Source organism: Mytilus edulis, chromosome 5 (genome assembly GCF_963676685.1).
Source record: "Mytilus edulis chromosome 5, xbMytEdul2.2, whole genome shotgun sequence".
Lineage (NCBI taxonomy): Eukaryota > Metazoa > Mollusca > Bivalvia > Mytilida > Mytilidae > Mytilus > Mytilus edulis.
In genome coordinates, this window is record NC_092348.1 from 76,923,777 (window position 1) to 76,929,724 (window position 5,948).

General features: G+C 30.9%; 1 long non-coding RNA gene across 1 annotated transcript; it reads left to right on the plus strand.

Annotated features, from left to right (window-relative positions):
• The first annotated feature begins 325 nt into the window (after positions 1–325).
• Positions 326–5,693, plus strand: LOC139524479 (uncharacterized). Its single transcript, XR_011664807.1, has 3 exons — positions 326–585; positions 1,189–3,410; positions 4,505–5,693. It is a non-coding gene; the product is annotated as an uncharacterized lncRNA (long non-coding RNA).
• Positions 5,694–5,948: the final 255 nt, after the last annotated feature.

Consider the following 5,948-nt stretch of genomic DNA (forward strand, 5'->3'; position numbering starts at 1 on the left):
TTCATATAATTTAGTTTTTTTTGGATTTATATATAATAATTATTATTATAATTATATTAATTTAACTACTTTCGTCAAACCTATCCTGAAAATTTATTAATAACATGTATATTTTCTCTCTTCTTCAATACTCATGAAATTTACATATTTAGCTTCAACAAATAATTCATTAATCTAAATATTCACTGCATTTTAAATATGTTATCAAGGTAAACCAAAAAATAGGGGTAACATGTACTTCAAAATGACACAATGTTAAACCCTCTCAAATAACATTACGCGATTATCCTATGTGTTATTGTATGTTTACGTTGTTTACATCATGTCCTGACAACCTTTGCTAGGATGATAAATGAAACACGGAAATATTTAGGTTTATTTTTCCTAACTTATTTACACACCTGTTTCTGACACTGAAATTCAAATTGCTTTAAGCTGATTTACCTACGCAAATCTCTTTTCCATAATATAGCTGGATTTATCCTGGATAAACTCTTAAAAGAATAACCATAATGAAAATAGTGTCTTGTTTGCTGATATTAGCATCCTGGTCATCAGTTTGTTGCTATGAACACAAAATCACAGGTAAGAACTATTTCTTATTACTTGTATAAAACAAACGCATCGAAGATACCACTGTAACATTTTTGTACGCAAGACCATCCTTTCGTTTACATAAGACAAATCAGTCATATAGTGCAAACAGAAGGACAATATAAGATAAAATTGAGCACCAGGGTCCACAATTTTAAATTTTTTTAAATGATACCATATATGGCCTGTGGAAACCGCATTAAGTTTTTAAATGGAAAAAAAGCTAAATAAATCTCCAAACAAAACCTTTTAAATTAATATTAGAACTAAGTCCAGCGAAAACAGATGCGTGATCCGCGTAATCAAAAAGGGTAATTATTCCCTGCTTCACTATGTAGTTCAAATATTAAATGCAATGAATATACTTCAACGCTCAAGTAAACACACTAACACGTACTTGAAAATTACAAAACTCGATATGAAACATAGTTATAATAGTCGTGCCAAAAAGGCAGAAAACAGTCGAAGGCAACCAATGGATCTTCAACACAGCGATAAAATTCTGCATCCGGAGGTGAGCTTTAGCTGGCCTAACAATAAAGTAAAAAACTAAATATGAATACTCAATATACAATATTTTTCTTTCTTTTATAGGAATAAACAGACAACTAAATCCTATCAAACTCGAGAAAGATCTTGTGGAATGGCAACGTAATAATATTGCCACTATTATTCCAATTCTGACAGATATCGCATGTGAGGCATGCAGCAAAATTTCCGACAAAAGAGACCGTGAAAAGTGCAGTAAGAAATTTTGTCTGTCAAGCGAAACCCATGCTATGCGACATTCAACTGACGTGTCCATCATCAAAAGAAAAATTCACATCGACATTTTAGGTAATAAAGGACTTCCCGTGGACAAAACCCAGGGCGTTATTGCCGAATTAACAAATATGTTATGTTCGTTGTGTAGCAAGATAAAGGACCAAGTGAAAAAGAAAAAGTGTATCACGAAATTTTGTTTAAAGAGAAATCATTCTCTTGTTCAGGCACCTAAAAGCATTGAAACAAAACCAAAACTTCATATTTCTTCTAGGCATCCTTACAAAAGATCAAGTGTTATATTCAAGAACGCAAAATATTAATTCAGGTTTAAAAACTATCAAGTAACGTTTTAGTAGCGCAAAATTTTGAAATTGATCACTTATGAATTGAACCAAAGAAACATCAACTTTGAACTGAACAAATACAAGTTTTAAATTAGAAATGTTGTAGTGTTTGAAGTGAGAAATGTTAGACTTAAACTTAAAAATAAAATAAAATGGAAAGTACAAATTAGAAAAAAAGAATGTACTTTTCTGAACAATGGAAAGTGAAAAAAAGTAATAGAGAGAGAGAGTTTAACTATGTCAATGTTGCAATATGAAACCATTGAAAATTAATATCATTTTGTAATGATTTGTCCAGCCTATAGACATTTGCGTCTAATACTTTTGCCTAAATATTATTGTTTTTGGCCTAATTTTTTATCACTTATTCAAACATGTTAAGAACTTTGGTATTACATTTTGGTGTTTGTTAAATGAAACTGGAATTAGTTATCAAAGGTACCAGGATTATAATTTGATACACCAGACGCGCGTTTCGTCTACATAAGACTTATCAGTGACGCTCAGATCAAAATAATTATAGAGCCAAAAAGGTAAAAATTTGAAGAGCATTGAGGACCCAAAATTCCAAAAAGTTGTGCCAAATATATACGGCTAAGGTAATCTTTTCCTGGAATAAGAAAATCCTTATTTTTTCGAAAATATAAAAGTTTTGTGACAGTCAATGTATAAAAATCAACGTATAATTGATATTCATGTCCACACAGAAGTGCGGACTACTGGGCTGGTGATACCCTCGGGGACGAAACGTCCACCAGCAGTGGCATCGACCCAGTAGTGTAAATATTTATCAAATGTACCAGGATTATAATTTAGTACGCCAGACGCGCGTTTCGTCTACATAAGACTCATCAGTGACGCTCAGATCAAATTATTATAGAGCCAAAAAGGTAAAAAGTTGAAGAGCATTGAGGATCAAAAATTCAAAAAAGTTGTGCCAAATACGGCTTGATAAATTATTCCTGGGATAAGAAAATCCTTTTTTTTCGAAAATATAAAAGGTTTGTGACAGTCAACTTATAAAAATCACCATATAATTGATATTCATGTCAACACCGAAGTGCTGACTACTGGGCTGGTGATACTCTCGGTGACGAAACTACGATCACAATTGAAAAAAACGTTATAAGGTACTATTTGTTTTATTTGGGTTTTTTCTTGTTATAGCATTCCTTTGCAAATATCGGGTTTATCACACGGTTGGTAATGATGTTCTCAAATGTATTCAACGTATTCCTGCAAGTTGACATTTCAAGTTCCATGTTGGTACTTGTCACTTTTAACTTTTACATGTTTTAGTTCAAACTTCAAAATAGCAGACTGTCCCTATCCGTCTCTAGTTGGTTACACACTAGATAAGATAACTTCTCAATGAATCCTCAGTTTGGACAAAAAAAGATAATTTTACTTTTCCTGGTTCTATCTTCCTTTGGAAAAATTAACCTTTTACGTTTCAATATTATTTGATTGATTCTTTTTACACATTACTAGATAATTCTTTTTATAACGAAATCATACAAGATGGATAAGCGATGCATCAAAGTTGACATTAAACTATGTAAATGAAGTACTTTGCATACAATATGTTACATAAGAATATATAGTATGAAGATAGACACAGGGAATAAATCGTTGAAAAGATGTTTTTGATTTTATTGTCAGTTTCATATTTCCAGTTTGTCCTGCCTTTAGTTGTAACTGAAAATGGTATGTATCAAATAATTTTTAAGTTCCAATATTCACAGGTGTACTATATAACATTTGTCTAATGACTGAAAAAAATACAAAATTTTAATTACATGTTTTTTGTAATATTAAACAAAAATTACACGGTGTTGATTGTTTTCAATAGGCTATTTGTTTTCAATAGGCTCTTTTTGCTTTTCAGCTCTTCAAATTTTTAATGTTGTGCTATTTAAGTGCAGTCTGCATTCAAATTGTTGAATTGTGTCCTTTGTATTTGCTTTATGACTTATTATTTTTAAGCGATTATTGAATTAAAATTTTCAACTAACCTATTCGCTGCATTTGCAAGTGGAAAATAACGCAAATTTAAATCGTCATGAATATGCGAAACTTTCCGATCTTTCGTCATATAGATAAATTTGGAAAATAGATCGCCGAGAAGTTAAGAAGTAAGCAATTAAAAAAATAGTATGCGTAAAAACTAGTTGGTTTACAGTATTCTAGACATTCTACTAGAAAAAACTTTAAATGTTTTAAAAGATTTCAATTTACCACTCTAGTCAAAATTTGAATATTGTCTCTTTTTGTTTATATTACCAATAAAATATTCATACTATGTAGTCACCTGTCAAAAGAAACTGTCGAATTATTGGCATCTCGCCAATGTTTTGTTGTGCTGTGGTTATTTTTTGTATCAAGGTCTTTAATTTTTTCGTGTTTGTTTGTTTTTATAGTGATTAAGATTATAAAACAATGTTGACTGATGTACCCTTTTTCGACATTTTATTCATAATGTCTGTATGTTTTGTTCAAACATTGTTTTCCATATAATCGAATTGTATGCGTTTGTGATACAAGTGTGAGGTTTACCTAGCTATAAAACAACGTTTAATCCACCATTTTCTATAAAAAGAAATGCCTGTAGCAAGTCAGAATATGACAGTTGTTTTCCATTCCTTTGATCGGTTTTAGATTTTGTTATTGCAATTTGAAAAAGGACTTTTCCATTTAAATTTTCTTTCGAGTTCGGAATTTTTCTTATTTTACTTTTTACTTAGAATTCGATTTGTAATTTGTATAGGTATAATGCAATGTTATGTTATTATGTTTTGTAGAAGCAAACTCAGCATTACACAAACATGAACTCAGAGAGGAACTCAACATTCAGCCCAATGACATACCAGATGTGTTTGATGAGATAAAACATATACTGTGTAATGATTGTTCAAACCCAAATAATAAAAAGGAAATATGTCAAAAGAAAATTTGTAAAAGATCAATCACAAAATTAAGTATAGATAATGAAGAAGAAATCGATCATGAAGAAGAGGATGAAGATCCTGGTGGCGAGGGAAAAATAGAGACATACTTGTCCAAGCAATCAACAGCTGCAGACCGTTGGCCTGTAATTTTTGCTCATTTAACAGACATGATGTGCCAACTGTGCAGGGATATAAAAGATCAAAAGAACACAAACTGTGTCGTGCAAAACTGTCTAAATCCTACTCGCAAATAGAGATGGATAACATTGACAAAAATCTAAATATATTATAAAAATAGAATGTTTGTGAAATACAGTTCAATCTCGAATACGAGTTTCGCCTGTATATAAACTGAGTTAGCATTTAAAACGGCATATCTAGATTAAGGTTGCCCCATTACATGTACATTTATTATTTTCGTTCCATATTTACATAAACTAAAAACTTTCCATGAACTAGCAGTTATCACAGAATGCTCCATACATAATCATGCATTATCTTAATGAGGCAACCTTATACTAGATATGCCGTTTTAAATGTTAAAATCTTATATAGTTTTGTACACACATATAGCTTTCACATCGTATCCATTTATACTATACTTATTTTTTATTCCGAATGCATATTATGTGGTCCGGAACAATTGTAAAATAATCAACATTTTGATACGCAGGTAGTTTTTGTATGACCAACGAAAATCATTATTTCTGTGCATCTTACGATTTATGTTTTGCCTGCATCCTCAATTTGAGCATTTGAGAGTCGAAAATACTAATATTGATAAGAGTAATATCAGAATTTTTCTCTTGTTTGACGAATTGATAGTTCAATTCAATCATTGTCAATGGTACTCATGTAATTACTAGTAGACAAATAACAAAGAGAAGACGGTATTTGATTATAAAATGTATTTATGGATTGGATGAATTTATAGATGGTAGATTTTCAGATGATTTATGGATACCTTTAACTGATTTCATTCATTTTTTTTATCATTTAAACCTAAGCACAGTTTAATCGCTTGTGTTAAATATAAAATTGTCGCTATTTTACGAAATTTTCCTTTGATCTTGCTGACTGATAATTTTCTTATTCAGGGGAGTCGAATGATATGAAAATGAACTCATCATATATACCAGGACTAAATTTTGTATATACGCCAGACGCGCGTTTCGTCTACAAAAGACCCATCAGTGACGCTCGAATCAAAAAAAGTTAAAAGAACCAAATAAAGTACGAAGTTGAAGAGCATTGAGGACCAAAATTCCTAAAAGTTTTGCCAAATACAGCTAAGGTA